Genomic DNA, 27,446 nt, shown 5'->3' on the forward strand with positions numbered 1-27,446 from the left:
GTGGTTTGCGCGAGCTAATTCAGTGACTTCCTTACCGCGGCCATTTTCTTCCTCTCCCCTAATTTTATTTTTTTCTTAGTTAAATACTTTCAATATGTAGTCACATTTTATTAAAAGGCTTTGAAGTATCAATTTTTAAAAAATCAAGCAAATTATAAAGTAATACAAATTCCACTTGGGGTACTAGAATTGGGCATAAACAAAAAGCATGTAAACCTTGGTGCCAAGCTTAAATTAATTAATTGATTAGTTGGTTGATTTGATTATCCATTCTTTTGAAAAGCTTTCACTTTTGCCTACTTATTTATTTACAAGGAGTTGAAAAGGCATACGTGAACAGACCATGATACCCACTGTCGCAATACAGTGTAATGCAACACCACAAGAAATGTAAGCAAGTGCAGCTCAGGACGCCCAAAAGAAAGGAACTTGACTCAGTCTTAGATAAGAGTGTGATGGAAAGAATTTGGGAAGTCTTTTTAGAAAAGACAATGGTTAAGCTATTTGTAAAAAGATGAATAGTAATTTCCCAGGCAGATTCATTCAGGGTAAAAGTATATTCAAAAAACTGATGATGCAAGAAAATAAGGCTTGACCAGGTTCCACAGGAAGTTCAGTGTAATAGAAGTTTAAGGCACAGGTTAGGGGTGGGGCAAAGGAGTGAGGCACAAGTTTGTAAGATCAGTGGTAGCCGGACCCTGCTAAGGAATCTGGCTCTTGTCCCATGCACCAGGTAAAAACATTTGGAGCAGGGGAGAGGTGGGTAGAGGGTGGATAGTGAGATATATCAGATACCTAACAAAGTGACTGCTTAAGAGTGAATAAGTTCACCTATTTGAATAGCATCATTAACACACTGGGACCTTATCCAGTGAATGTGACCCTGCTCCCCTTCTCTACCCAATGGATCCAGGGACAGATGCCAGATTTAAACCAAACCAGGTGGAGAGGAATTTCTCTTCTTAAATTGATTTGATTTTTTTTTTGTATTAGAGGAGGCTGTTTTGGTGCTGGACCCAGTACCAAATAGAATTTAGAATTGAGATGGCCATTTTAATCAGTTACTTTAATATGGCAACTAAATGCAGGAATTGATCCATTGGTAGACTGTATGTAATATTTTATTTTTTATCATAGAACTAAAACAGGAATTTGGGCCTGTAATTTTAAGAAGGGTTTATTTTTTAATGTGTATTTGCACTGGAGACAGGTAAGTTTTGCTTTGTTTTCATCAAGTATGCACTATTTGACTCTAAGTCTATCTACACTGAGCATTTCACTTCAAAAAATAAATCTGAAAAAAAAATGGAAAGAATGCATGGAAGAGGTCCAACCTTCTTGCAAATGATGGATGGTTTTTAGTGTGGATCTCTACCCTTGAGAACTTCCACACTGGCTTCATCCCACACACCCCCAATTCCGTTTTCCTTGGACAATTTGATATAAGCCTGCATTTTGAGTTTTGGACTGGTTTCCAGTCCAATTATGTTGATCTTTGTTGGCGAAATTTCTCAGATACTACTCTCAGAATAAAGCAGAACAACAGGCAGCAGGGAAGAGAGGAACTCATAGGGAATAGGTCCACATAACATTTGAGGTAATTTCTGCATATTAATATCTGAGAGCATGTGACATGGTGAATGATGGGTGCTGAGTTCTTTCCAGTGTGATCACCAAAGCCCTGTGCCAAGTCAGCAAAGCCAACTCTTCGCCGATGTCAGGTACTGAGCTTCTCAGAAGCCACAGATTAATTGGCAATTGCTGTTCCCTATCAGACTGATTTGGATACTAGCTGGAAAAAGTCCATTTTTGGGTGACCTCAGACTAGTCATGGCAAACACCTGGAGATTACATAGCTGCACATATATCTGTCTGCATATACACAAGATATAAGGAACCCATATGTATAAACATACATCCAGTTTTCAACTATCTTGGACAGAAATTTTTTACAACTAATAAAAGTTACTGTGTTTAGATTATATTAGATTGCTATATTTATGGAGAGGCAAAAGCCTATACTTGGAAGCCAACAACCACATTTGATCTCTTGCTTTACTACTTCCCAGCATTGTGATCTAAACTTCTCTGTGTTTCAATTTCTTCATGTGTAAAATGGAGATAATAATACTTATTCTATATGGTGCTTTGAAGGTTAAACATCACTAAATGGAAATTTTAAATTTTACTGAAGGCTAATTTATTATATTTTTCTTTTAGGGTTTGTAACTTTTGTGTTCTATCTAAAGAATCTTTGTCTAACTCAAGATCACAAAGATTCCCCACTATGTTTTCTTTCTTTCTTTTTCTTAATTAAAATTTATTGGGGTGACAATGGTTAGGAAAATTACATAGGTTTCAAGTGTACAATTCTGTAATACATCATCTATATATCATGTTGTGTGTTCACCACCCAGAGTCAGTTCTCTTTCTATCACCATTTAATCGGTTCTAGAATTTTACTGTTTTAGATTTTATCTTTAGGTCTATGATCCATTTCAAATTGATTTCTGCATGCAGTACAAGAAAACAATTAAGGGTTTTTTTAGTTTGTTTGTTTCATAAGGTTGGCTATTTGTTCTAGCACAATTTTTTGAAAATAATATAATTTCTCAATTAATTACCTTGAATTTTTGTTGAAAATCAGTTGACTCTCTATTCTGTTCCACTGATCTGCTTGTTCATCTTGTACCCATTCCATATTGTCTAGATTACCTTAGTTTTAAAAAGTCTGGAAATTAGGTAATGGGCCTTCCAACGTGGCTCTTTAAAATACATTGTTAAGAAAATGAAAAAGGCAAGCCACTGACTAGGAGAAAACGTTTTCAAAGCACATGTGATAAAGGACTTGTAGCTAGATTATACAGAAAATTCTTAAGACTCAATAAGAAGACAAACAGCTGAATTAAAAATGGAGAAATGATTTATAGAAACATTTCACCAAAGAAGAGGTATAGATGGCAAATAAGCATATGATGAAACACTAAATGTCACTAGACAGAGAAATGCAATATAAAACCATAATGAGATACCAGTAACTCTACATATCTACCTGAATAGCTAAAATTGTAAAGACCGACAATACCAAGTGCTGAGAAAAATACAGAGCAACTGAAACTTTCATATATTGTGAGTGGAGTACAAAATTGTAAAATTATCAATACATTAGAAAATAGTTTGGAAGTTTCTTATAAAGTTCAATATATACTTACTGTGGTTCACTCTTTGATATTTACCCAAGATAAATGAAAGCAAATTCCACTCAAAGACCTGTATGCAAACATTCATAGCAACTTAATTCACAATCACCAAAAACTGTAAACAATACTAATGTTTTTCTATGGGTGAATGGAAAAATGAAGTGTGGTACCTCCATATATGGAATATTTCTCAGCAATAAAAGGGAATGAAATATTCATATATACAATAACATGGATGAATCTCAAAAGCATTATGCCAACTGGAAGGAGCCAGATACAAAGGCTACATACTACCTGATTTCAATTGTTTGACTCTCTGGAAAAGTCAAAACCATAGGGATTGAAATTAAATTGGAATTCAAATATTCAAACTATTGACAGAGAAAATTACCAGCCAAGAATAATATATCCAGACAAGTTATCCTTGAAGTAGTAGATGGTAGATCCAGTAAATGCTATGCCTACTGCATCCCAGGATCACACCAAAATTAAAAATAAATTATATGTCAGAGAAGGCAAATCCTGCAAGGGACACCTCAGTGGTGGAGAGGCTTCTCCTGTTTGGCGAGGGACCCTCTGGCTCCATGCTGGGCTCCCCAGCCCAGTTACTTTGCCCAGAAAAGGAGTTCCATAATAGCTGGCAGTAGAAATTAGTGAGAATCCACTTTGCTCAATTTGGTGGGGCAGAGGGTGGCTAGAGAACCAGTCACTCTCCTTTGGAGATGGCACACACACTCACTCACTGATGAACACTCACCCTATCCCTGGTGGAGGGAGTGGATCCATGAGTGGGGCCCCAGAAGCCTGCAAAGAAAGACTGAACTGAGTGCCTTTAGCATAGGAACTTGGAGGTTGGGACCACTGTTCTCCGTGTGGAGCTTGCACACAACTAATGCACAGAAGGGTGCCATTTTTTTAGGGTTGGACCCTCTCACAGAGGACCACATTGGTCTGGTAGAAGCAACACAGGTGTGCGAGTGTACATGCATGCACATGCTGCCTTGGGTCCCTGCTATTCGCACTGCTTGTGCAGAGTTGCCAGGGTGGCACCTGGCTGTTGGGCTGCTCTGCCTAATTTGTGCGCTGTTGACTGGGGCAGGCTGAGATGGGGAGTTTTCCTGAGAATGCTGTTCCAAAAGCTGTGCACCTGCATGATCTGGCTAAGCTATATTCGTGGTGCGTTTTGTGCAGGCTCGTTGCCAGTGCAGGAGTACACGCTGCTCTAACATGGTGTGGGCCATGGGCCACACCCTGTGGTGCCCTGGGGCCTGCCCCCCCCCCACCTAGAGCTGTGTTGCCAGAAGCACCATGAACCCCTGGTGCCTGGCCCCCACCTCCGCAGATACAGAGGGTTTTTGCAGCAGCGGACAGCCCACAGCAACCTGTGAGAATTTTTGGTGGTTAGCACAGCCCCAGAGCACACGGCAGCTAAATTGCGGGCAGCTCACTGCAAGGCTGAGAGGGAGGATGGTGCACGATGTGTTAGGCCCTTCCCCCAACACAGCTGGTACTGAGTCACCCAGAATCTCTCTATTGCTGAGCAAGTGGTCTGCAGAGGACCTTTGTTTTCTTTTTTTTTCTTTGTTTTAATTATTATTTTTTCTTTTCTTTTTCATCTTTTTGTTCCTTTTTCTTCTTTTCTTTCATTTGTTTTTTGTTGTAGTTGTTTTGCAGGCTTGTTTGTCTGGTTATCACTTTGGCTACTGTTTTTCTGTCTTGTTGTGCTGTTTTTGTGTTTGTGCTTTTGTCTCTTTTGTACATTTTTGTTTCTACTGTCTGATCATTGTTTATCATGTTTTTCTGTATTTGTTTTTTGGTGTTGTTGTGTTGCCATTCTTTGTTTTTGTTTTATGAAGTGGATTTGGGCCTAGCACTTGCCCAGGAGCTGAGACTACACTGAATTTGTAGAAACCACTGATCATAGCCTTTAGCAACCTGTAACACGGCCTCATCCACCTACAGCTACATTGCCAGGGGCACTTGGGGTGCCTGGGTGTTGGCATCACCCCCACAAATGGTTGAAAGGTTTTTTTACAACAGAAGGTGCAACGCAGAGCACTGGGGTCATCTTGGTGGTGTTCAGTGATGACAATCCTGCACTACAGCCACTCGAGAGAAGCTTTTAGGAATTTGTGAGTGTGAGGTGGAGGCTGGCTGTAGTGCCCTTAGGACACTATAAAAGGGGATCACAGGCCAGGTACCGGCATAAGACCTGAATCTGAATTAACATCTTAAAAAACCACCAATCATGTCTCATAACTCACATGAACTCCATCTTGCCCAGCTACTGCCACATCACCTAGGGTTCCCTAAACACCAGGTCAAATAGCCAGATGAACATTCCTAAAGAGCCTCTTTCAATAGTTGCACCTGACAGGTGGCAACAGGCTGAGTGGGCCCTGGGTCTTTTCCTAAACTGCCTTGGGACAAATATCGGTGGCAGCCAGCCACAGTTCACACAGAGACCATCTCCACATGACCCCAGGTCAGCACAGGCAGCAGCCAACTGCATACAGCCTTCAGCCACCTACCAGGTAACTACAGGCCAATTACAGACAAGGCTGAAATACCTCTGAGTGGGAGCCCCGCCCAAGAGACAACAGAACCAATACACCCAGAGGCAAGTGTTAGACAAAACCAGAGTACTACTTGGTTGAAACTACAAGTGGCACTCTCAAAGGAAATTTTACACAGGCACAAGAGCCCATAGCAGTCAAGCCTCCTCTGAGCAGGTCAACCTCCACACAGCATCTCACACACTGTCAACAGAGCTAATTCTCCCAGCTAAACAGCCTGAGTGTAAATCCCACCCTCTGACAAGCCAAAAGCAATCACAGATCAACTTCAACAGTGACACCTCTGGAAAGCATGGAACAGGAGAATAGAGAGACTGTACAATCTGAATACAAAAGATACATACTACAAAAGATCACCCAGCAATGACTGAGAGACATAGGTGATCTACCTAGTACATCAAAGCAATCACAGAGCGACAGCCACAATGAGGAAACAAAAAAAAAAAACATGTCCCAAATAAAAGATCAGAAGAAACCTCTAGAAATGGAACTAAATGAAACAGGGATCCAACCTATCAGAGACAGAGTTTAGAACACTGATGATAAGAATTTTTAAGCAACTTACGACTTAAAGAAGGATAGAGAAATCATAAAAAACAACCAGTTGGAACTAAAGAATACAATAACTGAAATGAAGAACAAACTTGAAGGAATCACCAGTAGATTAGATGAAGCAGAGAATCAGATCAGTGATTTACAAGACAAAATAGCAGAAATCACCCAATAGAACAACAAAAAGAAAAAAGAATAAAAAGCAATGAAAACAGTTTAAGATACCTGTGAGACAAATCAAGTGCAACAATAATGGCATCATAGGAATACCAGAAGTAGAAGAGAAGGAGCAAGGGTTCGAGAACAAATTTAAAGTAATAATGAATGAAAACTTCCATATCCTGGTGAAGTAAATCGACATACAAGCCCAGGAAGTGCAAAGAGTTCCAAACAAGCTGAAGCCAAATAGGCTCACAACAAGCCACATCATAGTTAAAATGGCAAAGGCTAAAGACAAAGAGAGAATCCTAAAAGCAGCAAGAGAAAGACAGAGTGTTACATACAAATGAACTCCTTATAACACTAGCAGCTGACTTTTCTACAGAAACTCTCCAGGCCAGAAGGGAGTGGCAGTAGGTTTTCAAAGTGATGAAAATAAACACCTACAACCAATATTGCTCTACCCATCAAGGCTATTGCTTAAAATTGAAAGAGAGATAAAGAGCTTCTCAGAAAAGAATAAGCTAAAGGAATTCATTACCACCAAACCAGCATTGCAGGACGTTAAAAGGCTTTTTTTAAATAGAAGGAAAAAGAAAACAAACAAATAAAGGAAGATCAGAAATACGAAAACCAAAACAGCAATAAATATGTATTTATCAATAATCACTTTAAATGTGAATGAGCTAAATGCTCCAATGAAAAGACACAGACTGGCTAAGTAGATAAGAAAACAGGACACATGCATATGTTGTTTACAAGAGACTCATCTCAGATAAAAAGTCACACAAAAACTGAAAGTAAAAGGATGGAATAAGATATTTTATGCAAATGGAACAAGAACAAAGGTGGAGTAGCAATACTTATTTCAGACAAAATTGACTTGAAAATGAAGACTACAAGAAAAGACAAAGAAGGGCACTACATAATAATAAAGGGATTGATCCAACAAGAAGGCATAACCCTAGTAAATATCTATGCATCCAACATAGGAGATCCTAAATATATAAAACAATTTATGACCAACATAAAGTTGGAGAACAACAGTAGCACTATTGTAGTAGGGGACTTCAACACTCCATTGACACCAATAAATAGATCCTCCAGGCAGAAAATCTACACGGAAACAGTGGCCTTAAATGATACTTTAGACCAGTTGGATTTAATCAATATTTTTAGAGCATTTTACCCCAAAACAACAGAATACACATTCTTCTCAAGTGCACAAGATAGACCACATTTTAGGCCACAAAACAAGTCTCAATAAATTTAAGAAGATTGAAATCATATCAAGCGTCTTCTCTGACCACAATGCTATGAAACTAGAAATCAATTATAGGAGGAAATCTGGAAAGCACACAAATACATGGAAGCTGGATAACATGCTACTAAATAGTGAGTGAGTCAAAATTAAGATCAAGGAAAAATTAAAAGATACCTCGAGAGAAACGAAAATGAAAATACAACAACCCAAAATCTATGGGATGCAGTGAAAGCCGTCCTAAGAGGGAAATTCATAGCAATGCAGGCCTATCTAAAGAAACAAGAACAATCTCAAATCAACAGACTATCTTTACACCTAAGGGAACTGGAAAAAAAAACAGTAAAACAAGCCCAAAAGGAGTACAAAGAAGGAAATAATAAAGACCACAGCAGAAATAAATGAATTAGAGACAAAAAAACAAAACAAAAACAAAAACAAAAAACAGTACAAAAGATCAATGAAACCAAGAGCTGGTTTTTTAAAAAGATAAACAAAATTGACAATCCCTTAGCCAGACTCACCGAGAAAAAGAGAGCCCAACTTAATAAAATCAGAAATGAAAGAGGACAAATGACAACAAATACCACAGAAATACAGAAAAATTAAAAAAAAATACTACGAGCAACTATATGCTGACAAATTAGACAATCTGGAAGAAATGGATAAATTTCTAGAAGCATAGAATCTTCCAAGACTGAATCAAGAAGACATAGAAACTCTGAACAGACTGATTACTACCAAAGAAATTGAATCAATAATTAACAAGCTTCCAACAAACAAAAGTCCTGGACCAGATGGCTTCACAGGTAAATTTTACAAAACATTCAAAAAAGAATTAACACCTATTCTCCTCAAACTATTCCAAAAAATACAGAAGGAGGGAAGGCTCCCAAGCACATTTATGAGGCCACTATTACTCTGATCACCAAATTAGACAAAGACATTACAAAAAAAGAAAACTACAGGCTGATATCCCTAGTGTACATAGGCACAAATATCCTCAACAAAATACTAGCAAAACGGATTCAGCAACACATTAAAAAAATCATACACCATGATCAAGTGGGATTTATTCCCAGTATGCAAGTTTGGTTCAATATCCGCAAATCAATTAACGTAACACACCACATTAACAAAATGAAGAATAAAAATCATACGACCATATCAATAGATACAAAAAAAGCATTTGACAATATCCAGCTGCAATTTATGTTAAAAATCTTAGCAAAGTGGGAAGAGAAGGATCATAGCTCAACATAATAAAGGCCATATATGATAAACCCACAGCTGACATTGTACTAAATGGGGAAAGGCTAAAACTTTTCCCCATAAGATCAGGAACAAGACAAGGCTGCCCACTTTCACCACTTTTATTCAACATAGTTCTGGAAGTTCTGGCTACAGTATTCAGACAAGAAAATAAAATAAAAGGCATCCAAATTGGAAAAAAGGAGGTAAAATTTTCATTATATGCAGGTGACATGATACTATAGAGAGAGAATCTCAAAGACTTCGCCAAAATAATATAGAGCTGATTAATGAATTTAGTAAAGTAGCAGGATACACAATTGATATTCAGAAATCAGTTGCATTTGTATATACCAATAATAAACTATCCAAAGAAGAAATCAAGAAATCAATCTTATTCACAATTGGTTCAAAAGCAATAAAATACTTAGGAATAAATTTAACCAAAGAAGTAAAAGACCTGTACTCAGAAAATTATAAGACACTGAAGAGAGAAGTAAAAAAATACAAATATAGGGCCAGCCAAGTGGCGCGATGGTTAAGAACTGGCTTGGGATGCCAGAGGGCCCCGGTTTGGATCCCACATATGAGGGCCAGTGACACTGCCCTCCACAGCTAAGATGCTGAACAACAGCTCAACCTAGAGCTGGGTTGCCATGAGTCGCCGGCGACGGCATAGGCTGCAGCCCCTGTGGCAGTGGGTTGCCATGGGCTACCGTGTGTAGCCAGTAGCCAGCGTGAGCGGCCAGCAGCCGTGGTGAGCGGCCGTCCAGAAGCCGGCGACTGATCTGCCTCACCCGGGAAGAGTGCAATGATGGTGCCAACTTGGGCCAGTGAAGCAATGTCCTCCACAACTAGACTGAAGAACAAAAGGACAGCAACTTGTCTGTTCCCCTTTCCCCAATTCCCCAGCACTGTTCCCTTCCCCCCAATACCCCAATAAAAATCTTTAAAAAAAATACAAATATATACAAATACATAACATGTTCATGGATAGGAAGAATTAATATAGTTAAAATGTCCATATTGCCTAAGGCAATATATAGATTCAACGCAATTCCTATCAAACTACCAATGACATTTTTCTCAGAAATATAACATATACTCCTAAAATGTATATGGAACCATAAAAGACCCCGAATAGCCATGGCAATCTTGAAAAATAAGAAAAAAGTGGGAGGTACCGTGCTACCTGTCATCAAATCATACTGCAAGGCTACACTAATCAAAACAGTATGGTACTAGCATAAAAACTGACACATAGATCAATGGAACAGAATAGAGAGCCCAGAAATAAATCCATCCATATACGGTCATTTAATCTTTGACAATGGAAGCAAGAATTTACATTGGGGTAAAGATAGACTACTTAATAAATGGTGCTGGGAAAATTGGACTGACACATGCAAAAAAATAAAACCGGACCACATCCTTATGCCATATACAAGAACAAATTCAAAATGGATTAAAGACTTTAATGTAAGACCTGAAACCATTGAACTCCTAGAAAACAATATAGGGAGTAAATTTGTCAACATTACCCTGAGTAATATTTTTACTGATATATCATCTCGGGCAAGGGAAGCAAAAGAAAAAATAAACATATGGGATTACATCAAACCTAAAAGTTTTTTCACAGCAAAGGAAAGTATCAATAAAACAAAATGGCAACTTACTGAATGGGAGTAGATATTTGCCAATGCATATCTGATAAGGGGTTAATATCCAAAATTTATAAAACACTCATTCAACTCAACACCAAAGAAACAAACAACCCAGTTAAAAAATGGGCAGAGGGTATAAAGAGGCATTTCACTAAAGAGTACCTACAGATGGCCAACAGGCATATGAAAAAATGCTCAACCTCACTAGTCATTAAAGAAATGCAAATAAGAACCACAATGAGATGCCACCTCACTCTGGTCAGAATGGCTGTTAACAATAAATCAACAAACAAGTACTGGCGAGGTTGTGATAAAAAGGAACCCTGGTGTACTGTTGGTGGGACTGCAAGTTGGTACAGCCATTATGGAAATCAGTATGGAGGTATCTCAAAAAACTGAAAAAGGAACTACCTTATGACCCAGTAATTCCACTCTTAAGTATCTATCCGGAGGAACCTAAAACTCCAATTTAAAAAAATATATGCACCCCTGTTTATTGCAGTTCTATTTACAATAGCCAAGTCTTGGAATCAACTGAAATGCCCATCATTAGATGACTGGATTAAGAAACTGTGGTACATTTATACAATGGAGTATTACTCCACTATAAAGAAGAATTAAATCTTACCATTTGCAATGATATGGATAGACCTAGAGAACATTATGTTAAGTAAAATAAGTCAGTCAAAGAAAGACAGAAACCATATGATCTCACTTTTATGTGGAATCTAAAAAACTGAAAAATTAGCAAAGTAAACAGAAATAGTCTCAGAAATATAGAGGAATAACTGATGGCTGTTAGATGGGTGGAGGTTAGGAGTGAGGGAGAAGGGGAAGGGATTAGACAGCATAAATTGGTAACTACAACATTGCCACAGGAATATGAAAGAGTTTGGAGAATATATTCAATAATGTTGTAAATATAATTTAGGGTGTCAGATGGACAAGTCTTTTTAGGGAGACAACTTCATGGATGGTGTAGAGCAGGGGTCAGCAAACTGTGGCTCACGAACCACATGCAGCTCTTTGGGTACGTTCCGTCTCAAAAGTGTGCCAACCCCTGGAAGAGCCAATCCAGTCCCTTACAATTTAAAAATTATTTGAGAGCCATAAATATATTTTTACATAATCACTCTTATGTGAATAAAATCCTTTAAAAATTTCATATATGAAACTATGATAGTTTTATTTTCATTTTCAATTTTATTTGAGAGCCACATGTACATATCCAAGAGCCACATGTGGCTCATGAGCTGCAGTTTGCTGACCCTTGGTCGCTCTTCCATCTCAAAGGTTTGCAGAACCCTGGTGTAGAGGTTTGACCACTACATTGTAAACCTGAAGCTGAAGCTGAATAATATTGTATGTCAACTATAACATATATATATATATATGTATATCTATACACATATATATGTATACATATATAGTCACAGGATGTAGAGTATACTATGGGGAGTGGAATCAATGTAATTGTAATAGATATGTACGATGGGGGGGTCAATGAATTGGGGGGATTGTCACTTTGTGAGGGATGAAAAGTATAACTATTGCATTGTTTTATACACATAAAACTAATTAAATATAATAACAATAATAAATTATACAATGATCAATCTCAAGAATGATTTTAGGAGTAGCTGAACAGAACCCCAATAACTAAGGATATAAAGAAGAGGCAACATTGAGACTGGTAGAAGGGGTGGAGATGCAAAATGAGCTGCCCCAAAATCCACAGATAGTCATTGAATATTGGGAGGGACACCTCGAAGACAGAAGTCCCCCCAGAACAGGGAGGCGTCCCAGCCCCACAACAGGCTCCCAGTCCAGGGGTCCTGTGCCAGGAAGAGGCGTTCCCACAACATCTGACAGTGAAAATCAGTGAAGACTCTGTCTGCCCATCCCAGTGAGACAGAAGGTGGCTATAAAAATAGATATCCTCTTAAGGAGCCCTCACACAGAGTCACTCACTTGCATACACTCACCTGGTCTCTGGTGGAGGGGCAGCAACTTGAGAGGCATCACAGATATATGGGGAAAGACTGTGTTTTGTGGTCACAGGGCGAGGGCTGGAGGGACAGGGGCCATTATCCCTTTGTGGAACCTGCCTTGTGTGTAGCCTACAGGAGAGCGCCACGTTTTCTATGTTGAACCTTACCCCAAAGGGCCAAATTGGAGACTGCGTTGGTCTCATAAAATATGCACATGCAAACCTTGGTGACTCCCTGGATTCCCATCCCAAACAGCTAGTACTGTATGCCTGGGACACTCTTGGCTATAAAGCAGCTGGCCCTACCCAACAAGCTACAGAAGCCTTTTATAGCAGCAGATAGCCTTCAGCAGTCTGGAAAACTTTTGGTGTTGGGCAGTGACCCAAAACCTGCACCACAGACTCTCTTGGGAGGCTTATGGGGACCTGCAGGACTAATGCAAGTGGTGGCTAAAAATGGCATTCTTAGGGCGTTTTTACAACGTGGTCACAGACCTTACATGGGTACAAGAACTGAAACTGCATTAACCTTGTGAAAACCACCATTCACCATGTAGCTCCCTGGAACCCCTCCTCACCCACCTAGAGTTGCATTAGCAGGGGCACTCTCAGTGCCTGTGTGACTGGCACTGCCTCACAAGTGACAGAAGCCTTGTACAGTGGCAGGCAGCCCATGGAGGTTTTGGTGATGGGCAGTGACCCAAAACCTGTGCCACAGACACTCTTGGGCAGCTTTTGGGGATTCGTGAGCCTGAGGTGAGCAGTGGCTGACTGCAGTATTGAGAACATTTTGCAAAGTGGTCACAGGCCAGGCACTGTCCTGAGATGAGTGGTGGCTGGCTGTGTGTCCTCAGGACACTTAATGATGGGGCCACAGGTCAGGCACTGTGCTGAGGTGAGTGGTGGGTGGGTGTGGTGTCCTCACGGTGCTTAGTGAAGGGGTCACAGGCTGGACACTGGTACAATAATTGAATCTGCATTACCTTTGTAAAAACCACAGGCCACATCTCATGACCCCCTGGCACCCCAATTTGCCCAGCTAGTGCTATATTAGCGAGGGCACACTCAACACCAGGTCTACCAGCCCAGCCCACACACCTAAAAAAGCTCTTTCAATGACTGAGCCTAATGGGCAGCTAGCAGGTGGCAATAGGCCCAGGGGGACCCGAGGCCTTTTGCTAAGTTGCCTCTTGCCCAATACTGGTGGCAGACAGCCTTGGTTCAGAGTGAGGCCATGCCCACATGCTTCCAGGTCCAGCACAAGAAGCAGCCAACCACATACAGCATTGTGGCTCCTACCACATAACTATGGGCTGGTCACAGGCAAGGCTGAAATTAGTCTGCATGGGAGCCCTGCCCAAAAGACACCAAAAACAACACACCCAGAGGCCCTTTTTAGACCACACCAGAGCACTACCTGGTTACCCCCACAAGTGGTGCACCCAAAAGGCAATCTTAACCGGCACAAGAGCCTGCAGGGCTGAAGCCTCCTCTGAGTGGTCATTCTCTACACAGCAGCTCATACCTTGTGGGCATAGCTAATGCTCATAGTCAGTCAACCTGGGAATCAATCCCACACAATGATGTGTCAAAAGCAATCAAGGTTAAACTACAACAGAAGAACACACAATACACTCAAGGGATGCTCCTAGAACACATTCACAGAAGATCAAGGAGACTGCACCATTGGAACACACAGGACACATACTACATAAGACCACCCAACAAAGAATGAGAGACATAGAAGATATACCTAATACATTGAAGCAAACACAGAGAGACAGCCAAAATAAAACAAAGAAAACAAGTCTTTAAAAAGCAGGAGAAAATTCCAGAAATAGGAGTAAATGAAATGGAGGCAACAAACCTACCAGAGACAGAGTTTAAAACACTAGTTATAAGAATGCTTAAGGAACTTAGTGAGAATTTCAACAAACAGATAGCATGCATAAAGATGTAAAAACCAGAAAAAATAACATGTCAGAAATAAAGAATACAAGAATTGAAATGAAGAATACACTAGAAGGAATCAACAGCAGATTAGATGAAGCAGTGGATCAAATCAGTGAAATAGAAGACAAGGTAGCAGAATACACCCAATCAGAACAGCAAAAAGAAAATTTTTTTGAAAAAAATGAAGATAGTTTAAGGGACCTATGGGACAACATCAAGAATAACAACATTCATACCATAAGAGTACCAGAAGGAGAAGAGAGAGAGCAAGTGATTGAGAAACTATTTGAAGAAATAATTACTAAAAACTTCCCTAACCTGGTGAAAGAAATAGACATAGAAGCCCAGGAAGTGCAGAGTCCCAAACAAGACGAACCCACACCAAGACACATCATAATTAAAATCTAAAAGTTAAAGACAAAGAGAGAATCCTAAAAGTAGCAAGAGAAAGACAATGAGTTACTTACAAGGGAGCCCCTATAAGACTGTCAGTTGATTTCTCAAAAGAAACTGTGCAGGTCAACAGGGAGTGGTGGGAAATAGTCAATCTGATGAAAAACAAGGGACTACAATAAAGACTACTCTACCCAGGAAGGCTATTATTTAAAATTGAAGGACAGAGAAAGAGCTTCCCAGATAAGAAAAAGCTAAAGGAATTCATTACCGCCATGTCAGTGTTACAAGAAATATTAAAAGGACTCTTATAAGCAGAAGAAAGGAGTAAACAAACTAAGATAAAAAATAGTAATAATAAAATGGCAATTACTATGTACCTATCAATAATCACTTCCAATGTGAATGTATGAAATGTTCTAATCAAAAGACATAAGGTAGCTGAATGGACAAGAAAACAAGACCCATGCATAATCTGTGTACAAGAGACCAACCTCAGATCAAAAGACACACACAGACTGAAAGTAAATAGATGGAAAAAGATATTTCACACAAATGGAAATGAGAAACAACCTAGAATAGCAATACTTATATCAGACAAAATAGACATTAAAATGAAGACTATAATAAGAGACAAAGAAGACATTACATATTAATAAAGGGATCAATCCAACAGGAAGAATCCCTAGTAAACATTTATGCACCTAAAATAAGAACACCTTAATATATAAAACAAACACTGACTGACATAAAGGCAGAGAACAAGAGTAACACAATCATAGTAGGGGTCTTTAAACCCCACTGACACCAACGGACAGATCTTCCAGACAGAAAATCAATATGGAAGAGTGGCCTTAAAAGACAAACTAGACCAGATGGATTTAATGAACTTTTTAGGGCATTTCACACCAAAGAAGCAGAATATACTTTTTTTTTAGGTGCACATGGAACATTTTCCAAGATAGACCACATGGTAAGCCACAAAGCAAGTCTCAATAAATTTAAGAAGATTGAAATCATATCAATCATCTTCTCTGACCACAATGGTATAAAAGTAGAAATCAATTAAAGAAAAAAATGTAAAACACAAACACATGGAGACTAAATAACATGCTACTAAATAATGAATGGGTCAGCAATGAGATCAAGGAAGACATCAAAAGATACTTTGAGACAAACAAAAATGATAACACAATCCCAAATCTATGAGACACAGCAAAAGCAGTCCTAAGAGGAAAAGTCATAACAGTGCAGACCTACCTAAAGAAGCAAGAAAAATCTCAAATAAACATTCTAAATTTACACCTAAGGAAACTAGAAAAAGAACAGCTGAGAGTGAGTACAAGGAAGGAAATAGTTAAGATCAGAACAGAAATAAATAAAATATAGACCTCCCCCCAAAAAAACAAAAAAAATAAAGATCAATGAAAGCAAGAGCTGGTTTTTTGCAAAGATAAGTGAAATTAACAAACTTTTAATCAGACTCATCAAGAAAAAAAAGAAAGAGAACCAAAATAAGTAAAATAAAAAATGAAAGTGAAAAAATGACAACAGACACCACATGGGGGGAAAAATTAAGAAAATACTAATGGCAACTATACATCAACACATAGAACAATCTTAAAGAAATGGATAAATTCCTATAAGCATACAATTCTCCAAGGCTGAATCAAGAAGAAACAGAAAATCTGAACACACTGATTACTACCAATGAAATCAAATCAATAATCAACAAGCTCCCAACAAACAAAAGTCCTAAACCAAATAGCTTCACAGGTGAACTTTATCAAATGCTCAAAAAACAATTTACACCTATTCTTCTCAAAATATTCCCAAAAATCCATGAGGAGAGAAGGCTCCCAAGCTCATTTTACAAGGCCATCATTACCCTGATTCCAGAATCAGACAAAGACATTAAAAAACAAACAAACAAAAAAACTAGAGATGTCACAGAAATGGCAGCAGTGAGGAGGACTCCCTGAGTTCACCCCTGGAAATTACCACAAATTGAACAGCTATAGCTCATCAGAGGAACCTCTGCTCTTCACACAGAACAGCTAAGAGACTCACACAACGATTACTTGAAGGTGCGTAAACCGGGCTAGTGGGGAAAGAGGAAAGGGTGACATGCGGAGACGCAGCCTGCACCAGGGCTGTGGAGACGCAAGAACCCAGGGAGCAGATTGGAGAGTATTACTGCAGCAAGTCCACATGGGCTTACTCTGTACGCTCCACAGTCCTGCTGAGAGTTCAGCATAGAGCACAGCTGAGTGCAGCTGTGCAGCGTCGGAGGCAGAAGCCTCAGCTCAAAACTGCGGTGGGACTTTTTCAGACAGAATGCAAAAATGACTGCATAAATAAGACCCCATTCCCACGCTCCCTCAGGAATCCTAACTACACCATTCCAGAGTCTTAAACTGATCCCTGAATGTAGGAGTAGTGTCAGATTACAGAGGTGCTCCTACTCTTAGGAGGTGGAGGGACTCTGCTAGGAAAGAGGCTGCATGCAGAGTGTGGGACTGTCTACCCCACCCGCACCTTTCCTGCAGAGCTTGGCTCCTGGCAGGGCAACTTCAGCTGCTGAGTCACTCACAGGACTCCAGCAGGGGGCATTTAGCAGCTCAGAAATCTCACATCCCTCATAGCTCCCAGAAGAAACAGTGCCTTAAGATGCACACCCAGCCTTTTGGCTGTGGAGCTCTCAGCGTGCCTCTGGGCAGGTGAGAGCAGAAATGGCATTAAATGTGTAAACATTACTAAACACACCCCATAGCCCCACTCATCTAGAACGGCATCACCAGGGTCACTCTGGGCACCAGGTGGCCGGCTCTGCCCTCAAAAGACACAGAAGAGTTTTTATACAGCAGAGGACAACCTGGAGATAGCTTGGTGGACTTTAGACAAGACTGGCACTGGTTGTTTTGGGGTTTTTTTGGGCATTTCTTTATTTTTTGGGGTTTTTTTTGTATTTTTGGGGGGGTTTTTTTGGGTTGTTTTGTTTTTCTATTTCATTATGATCATTTTTAGTTTTTTATATATGTATATATATATATATATATATGTGTGTGTGTGTGTGTGTGTGTGTGTGTGTGTCCATATATATATATATATAGTTGTGTGTGTATATATATATATTTTTTTATTTTCTCACCTCTCTCTCCCTTCTTTTCTTCTTTCTTTTCCCTGCTCTACTTTTCCTCCTTCTTTCCATTTTTCTGCAATATTTTTTGTTTGTTTTGTATTTTGTTTTGGTGTTGCTATTGTGCCCATCATATTTCTTCAGTTTTATGTATTTTTGATGTTTCTGTGCATGTTGAGTGTTGGTTGTTGGTTGTTTTTACATGTGAGAGTATCTGATTATTTTGGTGGCTGTTGTGGTTCTGTTTGTTGATCTGTTTTCCTCTAAACTCTCTCTGCAGCAGGGCCCAGCCAAAGAGGCACAAGAATTATTACACCCAGAGGCCAACTTTAGACCAAACCAGAGAATTACTGGGTTTGACCTACAAGAGTCACACGCAAAGGGAAATCTCTACAGGCACAAAATCTCATAAAGGACAAGCCTCATCTGAGGGGTCAACCCTCACACAGCAGCTTATACACTGTGGACATAGCCAATTCTCACAGCTAGTCAGCCTGGGAGTCAATCCCACCTACTGACAAGTCAAAAGCAATCAAAGCTCAACTTCAACAGAAGACACACAACACAAGGAACACCTCTGATACACACACAAAGGAAAATAAAGAAACTGAGCAATTCAAATGTAAAGGAAATATATCACAGAAGTCCCCCCAGGAAAGACTGAGAGACCTAGGGGATCTACTTAAAACCTAGAAGCAAGCACAAAGAGTCAGCCAGAATGGGGAAATAAAGAAACACATCCGAAATAAAAGAACAGAAGAATACTCCTGAATCAGTGGAACTAAAGGAAATAGAGGTAAACAACCTATCGGAGACAGAGTTCAGAATACTGATTATTAGAATGTTCAAGGAAATTAGTGAGAATATGAAGAATGATAGAGAAATAATTAAAAAACCCAGCCAGGTAGAACTAAAGAATGCAATTACTGAAATAAATAACAAACTCGAAGGAATTACCAGCATATTCGATGAAGAGGAAGATAGAATCAGCGACTTAGAAGACATGATAGCAGAGATCATCCAAGTGGAACAACAAAAAGAAAAAAAAGAAAAAGCATTGAAAATACTTTAAGAGAGCTGGGCAATAACATCAAGCACAACAACATGCACATCAGAGGAATACCAGAAGAAGAGAGGGAGCAAGGGATCAAGAACATATTTGAAGTAATAATGACTGAAAACTTCCCTAACCTGGCAAAGAAAATCGACATACAACCCAAGGAAGTGCAGAGTTCCAACCAAGATGAACTCAAACAGGCCCACACCAAGACACATTTTAGTGAAAATGGCAAGGGTTAAAGACAAAGACAGAATCCTAACAGCAGCACGGGACAGGCAGCAAGTTGCTTACAAGGGCACCCCCATAAGATTATCAGCCGACTTTTCTGCAGAAACTCTGCAGGCCAGAAGGGAGTAGCAAGAGGTTTTCAAAGTGATGAAAAACAAAGGCCTACAACCTAGATTGCTTTATCCAGCAAGGCTATCATTTAAAATTGAAGGAGAGATAAAGAGCTTCCCAGAAAAGGATAAGCTAAAGGAATTCATTACCACCAAGCCAGCATTGCAGGAAATGTTAAAAGGACTTCTTTAAGCAGAAGATAGAATAAAACAACTTAACTAATGAAGACCAGAAACACAAATAACTAAATGACAATAACTATGCACCTATCAATAATCACATTAAATGTAAATGGATTAAATGCTCCAATAAAAAAACATAGGGTGGCTTAGTAGATAAGAAAGCAAAATCCTTGCAAATGCTGTATACAAGAGACTCGCCTCAAATCAAAAGACACATACAGGCTGAAATTAAAGGGAAGGGGTAAAATATTTCATGTAAATGGAACTGAGAATAAAGCTGGAGTAGTGATATTTATATAAGATAACATAGACTTTAAATTGAAGAATATCATAAAGGACAAAGAAGAGCACTTCATATTAATAAAGGGATTGATCCAACAAGAGGATATAACCCTAGTAAACATCTATGCACCTAATATAGGAACTCTTAAATATATAAAAAAGATATTGATGGACATAAAGATGGAGATCAACAGTAACACTATCATAGTAGTGGACTTCAACACCCCACTGTCACCAATGGACCGATCCTTCAGACAGAAAATCAATGTGGAAACAGCAGCCTTAAATGACACATCAGACCAGCTGGATTTAATTGATATTTTCAGAGCATTTCACTTCACCCCCAAGCTGCAGAATATACATTCTTCTCAAGTGCACATGGAACATTTTCCAAGATAGACCACATATTAGGTCACAGAACAAGTCTCAATATATTTAAGAAAATCAAAATCATATCAAGTATCTTCTCTGACCACAGTGCTATGAAATTAGAAATCAATTACAAGAAAAGAACTGGAGAACACACAAATACATGGAGGCTGAATAACATGTTCCTAAATAGTGAGTGGGTTAAAACTGAGATCAAGGAACAAATCAAAAGATACCTTGAGACAAATGAAAATGAAAACACCATGACCCAAAATCTTTGGGATGCAGCGAAATAAGTCCTAAGTGGGAAGTTCATAGCAGTGGAGGCCTACCTAAAGCAGCAAGAAAAATCTCAAATCAAGAGGTTATCCTTACACCTCAGGGAACTGGAAAAAGAACAGCAAAATAAGCCCAAAGGGAGCACAATATAGGAGATAATAAAGACCAGAGTGGAAATAAACAAAATAGAGACCAGAAAAACAATACAAAAGATCAATGAAACCAACAGCTGGTTTTTTGAGAAGATAAAAAAAATTGACAAACCTCTAGCTAGATTCATCAAAAAAAAAAAAGAGAGAGATACGACTCAAATTAGTAAAAGCAGGAATGAAAGAAGAGAAGTGATAACAGACTCCACAAAAACACAAAAATTTTAAGAAAATACTATTCGCAACTATATGCCAACAAATTTGACAATCTGGAAGAAACAGATAGTTTTCTAGAAGAATATAGCATTCCAAAGCTAACTCAAGGAGAAACGTAAAATTTGAATATATGGATTACTACCAAGGAAATTAAATCAGTAACCAACGAGCTCCCAAGAAACAAAAGCCCTGGACCAGATGGCTTCACAAGTGAATTTTACCAAACATTCAGAAAAGAATTATCACCTATTTTACAAAAACTATAGAAGGAAGGAAGTCTCCCAAACTCTTTCTATGAGGCCAATATCATCCTGATGCAAAAAGCAGAAAAAGACATTACAAAACAAGAAAACTACAGGCTGATATCCCTGATGAGCATAGATGCAAAAATCCTCAACAAAATATTAGCAAACAGAATTCAGGAATATATTAAGGAGATCATACACCATGATCAAGTGGAGTTCATCCCCAGTATGCAAGGTTGGTTCAATAGCCGCAAATCAATTAATGTGATACACCACATTAACAAAATAAAAAATAAAAATCATATGGTCATATCAATAGATGCAGAAAGAGCATTTGACGAAATCCAGCAGCCATTGATGATAAAAACTCTTAGCAAAGTGGGAATAGAGGGATCATATCTTAACATAATAAAGGCCACATATGTGATAAACCCACAGCTAACATCATACTCAATGGGGAAAAGCTAAAACAATTCCCATTAACATCAGGAACAAGACAAAGCTGTCCAGTTTCTCCACTTTTATTCAACATATTTCTGGAAGTTCTGGCCACAGCAATCAGACAAGGAAAAGAAATAAAAGGCATCCAAATTGGAAAGGAGGAGGTAAAATTGTCATTATATGCAGATGACATGATACTATACATAGAGAACCACAAAGACTCCAGCAAAAAACTATTGGAATTGACAAATGAATTCAGTAAGGTAGCAGGTTACAAAATTAATATTCAGAAATCAGTTGCATTTGTATACACCAATAACAAACTATCAGAAGGAGAAATTAAGAAAAAAGTCCCCTTTCCAGTTGCTTCAAGAACTATAAAATAATTACGAATAAATTTAAGCAAAGAAGTAAAAGACAGGTACTCAGAAAATTATAAGGCACTGATAAGAGAAATTAAAGAAGATACAAAGAAATGGAAATACATACCATGTTCATGGATAGGAAGAATTAATATAGTTAAAATGTCCATAGTGCCTAAAGCAATATATAGATTCAATGCAATTCCTATTAAACTAGCAAGGGCATTTTTTGCAGAAATAGAAAATATAATCCTAAAATTTATATAGAACCATAAAAGACCCTGAATAGTCACAGCAATCATGAGAAATAAAAACAAAGTTGGGGTATCACATTACCCAGCATCAAATTATACTACAAGGCTACAGTAATCAAAGCAGTATGGTACTGGCATAAAAACAGGCAATCGATCAATGGAACAGAATAGATAGCCCAGAAATAAATCCATTCATATATCATCTATTAATCTATGAAAACAGAAGCAAGAATTTACATTGGGGCAAAGATGGTCTATTTAATAAATGGTGCTAGGAAATTTGGACTGACAAGTGCATAAAAATGAAAATGGACCACCTAGTTACACCATATACAAGAAAAAATTCAAAATGGATTAAAGACTTAAATGTAAGACCTGAAACCATAAAACTCCTAGAAGAAAATATAGGGAGTAAATTTACAGACATTACCCTCAGTAATATTTTTACTGAGATATCCCCTTGGGCAAGGGAAGTAAAAGAAAAAATAAACACATGGGAATCAAACTTAAAAGATTTTTTCACAGCAAAGAAAACCATCAATAAAACAAAAAGGAAGTTTTGAATGGGAGAAGATATTTGTCAACGATATATCTGATAAGGAGTTAATATCCAAAATTTATAAAAGACTCATGCAGCTCAACACCAAAAAAACAAACAACCCAATTAAAAAGTGGGCAGAGGATATGAAGAGACATTCATCTAAAGAGGACATACCAATGGCCAACAGGCATATGAAAAAATGTTCAGCCTCACTAATCATTAGAGAAATACAAATAAAAATCACAATGAGATACCACCTCACTCTGGTCAGAATGGCTATCATCAATAAATAAATAAATAAAAAACAAGTGCTGGTGAGGTTGTGATAAAAAGGAATCTTGGTATACTATTGGTGGGACTGCAGATTGGTGCAGCCATTATGGAAATCAGTATGGATGTATCTCAAAAAACTGAAAAAGGAACTACCTTATGACTCAGTAATTCCACTCTTAGGTATCTATCCAGAAAAACCCAAGACGCTAATTCGAAAAAATATATGCACCCCTATGTTTATTGCAGCACAGTGCTACTTGCTATAGCTGAGACTTAGAAACAATTGAAATTCCCATCAGTAGACTAAAAAACTGTGGTACATTTACACAATGGAGTATTACTCTGCTATAAAGAAGAATGAAATCGTACTATTTGTAATGATATGGATGGACCTAGAGAACATTATGCTAAATGAAATGTCAGTTGGAGAAAGACAAGTACCATATGATCTCACTTATATTGGAATCTAAAGAGCTGAATAAATGAGCAGTGTAAACAGAAATAATCTCAGAGACATAGAGGAAATACTGATGGTTGCTAGATGTTAGGGGGGTGGGGATGAGGGAGAAGGGGAAGGGACTAGACAACATAAATTGGTCACTACAATACTGCCACAACAATATGAAAGACAGGTTGGGGGATATAATCAATAATGTAAATATTTTTTAGGGTGTCAGATGGACACATGTCTTGTTAGGGAGACCACTTCATGGACTGTGTAGGGGCCTGATGGCTGCACTGTATGTCTGAAGCTGCCATTTAATAATATTGTATGTCAACTATATATATATATATATATATATATATATATATATATAGTCATGGAATGTAGAGTACAGTGTGGGGAGTGGAGTCAATGGAATTGTAATAGATATGTAATAGATATGTATGATATCTGGGGTGGGGGGATCGATGAATTGGGGGAGGGGGTTGTCACTTTGTGAGGGGTGAAAAGTATAACTATTGCATTGTTTTGTACACCTGAAACTAATTTTAAAAATGCGTTTAATTTTTTTCCAGGGGAAATATTCAAATTCAGGACCTTCTTACGGGCTAATAATTCATAGTTGTGAAATTCATAATATCTATGAAATTAAAGAAAATCAACTTTTAAAAAACTATATAGGCCGATATCTCTGATGAACATAGAGGCAAAAATCATCCTGTTGTCTTACAGCTTCGTCCCTGACCGCCCCACCACACACACACACCAACTCCTGACCTAATGAGGTCACAAGGGATTGTCTCAGAATGCTGAGACCCGGTGGAAAGATATCAGTAAAGCTTTCTCAAGGGGATGTCTTGGAATGATGAGACTCGACAGAATGATGTTGGTTATCTCCCTTATTTTCATGGTCGTGGTACAACTGCACCATCTGGGGGTTGTGTGTGTGTGTGTGGGGGGGGGAGTATAAAGGCACAGCAGGTGTTGGAATACAATTGGGCTGGTTTATGGAAAATAGCCTAAGGCACTTATCACACGGACTTTAGAAAAAACAAGTTTCACTTCTTTGAAGTTTCTTAATAAAAGCTACGCATTGGCCCAATTTGGGTCTCAGTCCCAGAGAGGCTGCAGCCCTCTGTCCCCGCCTTAACTCTATCCTTGACTCTTGTGTATCTTTAACCCTGCACCACCCCTTTCGCTCCCCACCGCCCTTGCTGCGCGGGAGGCAGCATCTTGTGCCTAATGTGGAGGAATGAAGAGGGATGGAAAACTCAGAATCTAAGAAGAAAGATTTCACGGCAAAGGGCCTGGAAGGTGTCGCGACAACTACTGGACAAGGAGGTAGGAAAGATCCTGGAGAATTTAACCAGAGTAAAAGGAAAATTAACTAAACTTTTGTGTGAGAGTGTGTGAATGTGTGAGTGATTGATTATAGTTCTATGGCTTCGGCTACAGAACTTGCTTGAGCCCTAATCTGTGATTCTGTGGTTATGTCATAAGGCAAAATGGTGGCTTGGCAACACCAACCAGACCCAGGGTTTATATGGGTGCACCATAGCCAAGATGGACCTTAAAGTCCCACGAGGGATGCTGCCAGATGGGCATTGGAGTGAACTTTGAGTGAAACTTTTTTTTTCTCTTTTTTTACTAACATGGGAAATGTTAATAACCAATATAGACCTTATATCTGCTTACTGAAGCAGCTTATTAAAAAAGGAGGGGCTAAAGTCTCAAAAACAATAACCGAGAGGAAATTCCAGAAGAAAGGGACAAATACTCTATAGAGGCACCCACAGTTGTCCCCAAATCATTATATCCACCTTTGGGAGACTGCTTGGAAAACTACAATTCACCACCTCCCCCCACTCCTTTACTTCAGTCTTCACCTCTGCCGCCGCCTTTATTTATGACACAGAAAGGGAAACCTCTCAGAAAACCGCACAAAAGCAATAATCCTTTTCATTCTGCTGCCCGTGCACCTTCCCTGCCTGCCAGAGGCTCTCACATATCACTATCTGCAACGGAGCAAGGCATACGACAGGCTAGGTTAAAAGGAGATTTGGATGCTTTGACTTTCCCTCTTGTCATTCAGGAGCATATCACCCACTTGCAGAATGCTATAAATAAACAGGTCACCAATTCTCAAGTGACTGATATAATTTTACAAGTTATGGCTTATGATAATGCTAATAAGGATTGTAAAAAGGCAATAGGAGCTCAAAAAGGAATAACAGATGCCATGGGATATCTTTGTTTAAGTCAAGGGGTAGGAACAGAACAGTTTAAAAACACCGTGCTTGCTCAGGCTATTACAGGGTTAACAGTGGGAAAGAACAAATTCCCTGGCACTTGCTACAATTGTGGAAAATCTGGTCATACTCGAAGGGAGTGCTGAAAGATAAAAATAAATAGCTCCCACCCACCTAATACTTCTGCTCCTATGGGCCCTAAACAACCTGGATTGTGTCCTAGGTGCCAAAAAGGAAATCACTGGGCATCTGAATGTAGATCAGTTTTTCACAAGGGTGGAACTCCCCTTCAGAGAAATGGAAAAAGGGGTCAGACTCAGGCCCCAAAACAACCATGGCATATGTGATACCGGCCGTTCCTCAGAACTACCAAGCTGTGCCTCCCCCAGACTTTCAGTACAATTAAGTCCCGCTACTGAGGGAAGTGCTGCAGTAGACATTTGTATGGCACAAGATGTTTTATTACTTCCTGGAGAGTCCCCTCTCTGTGTATCTACAGGAATTTTTGGGCCGATTCCCTCAAATACTGTTGGACTCCTCCTTGGTTGCTGTAGCTTAACTTCCAAAGGAGTCACTGTTCATACAAGTATAATTGATTCTAATTATAAAGGGAAGATTCAAATTATAATGTCTTCCTCAGTTCCCTGGTCAGCTAAAAAAGGAAAATGGGTAGCGCAATTACTCCTGCTCCCATATACCCTCCCAGGAAAAAAGGGGACGTAGAAAAGGGGAACTGGAAGTTTTGGAAGTACAGGACAAGCAGGTATTTTTCTGGCAGAAAAAAATCTCAGGAATTCATCGTGTTTGTCAAATTGAAATCCAAGACAAGAAATTTAAAGATCTTTTAGACACTGGGGCTGATGTTTCTATAATCAGCTCTCAAGAATGGCCAAAAAGCTGGAAGGTACAAGAGCCTGACATTAAAATTGTTGAAGTAAGCAGAGCCTCAGTCTTATGCCAAAGTGTTTGCATTCTTCCTTGCATTGGGCCGCAAGGTCAACAAGGATTTTTACAACCCTATGTTGCTGACATTCCAGTCATTTTATGGGGTCAAGATTTATTTACACAATGGGAGGAAGAAATTTGGGTTCCCCCTGTACAGTATATCCCACAAAGTAAAAAGATAATGAGTCAAATAAGATTATTGACAATCATTATCCTAAAAACAAATTGTTTCAGTTTCTGCAAAGAACTAATTGGATTTTACCTTAAACACTTAGGCAGATGCCTATTTCTCAGGGTCTGACAGTTTTCACTGATGGATCTAGCAATGGCAAAGCAGCAATTGTCAGTGAGAAGGGTCATCAGCTTATACACACAAATTGCACTTCAGCTCAACGGGCTGAGTTAGTAGCAGTGTTTACTCTTTGCAAACATTTTCTGACCTGCTAACTATTGTTTCTGATTCAGCTTATGTAGTTCATATAGTACAGAACATTGAGACATGTCTCTATCTTACAATTCAAATCCATCTCTTCAAATTTTAATCAACTCCAGCAGGTTGTGAGAAATCGCCAGAACCCCTTCTTTATCATGCACATTCATGCGCATACCACCCTGTTGGGTCCAATGACACAAGACAATTCAATTGCTGATTTGTTAGTAGGGAGTGCCTGAGTTGC

The sequence above is a fragment of the Hipposideros armiger genome, unplaced genomic scaffold (assembly GCF_001890085.2).
Source record: "Hipposideros armiger isolate ML-2016 unplaced genomic scaffold, ASM189008v1 scaffold_490, whole genome shotgun sequence".
In the NCBI taxonomy this organism is placed as follows: domain Eukaryota; kingdom Metazoa; phylum Chordata; class Mammalia; order Chiroptera; family Hipposideridae; genus Hipposideros; species Hipposideros armiger.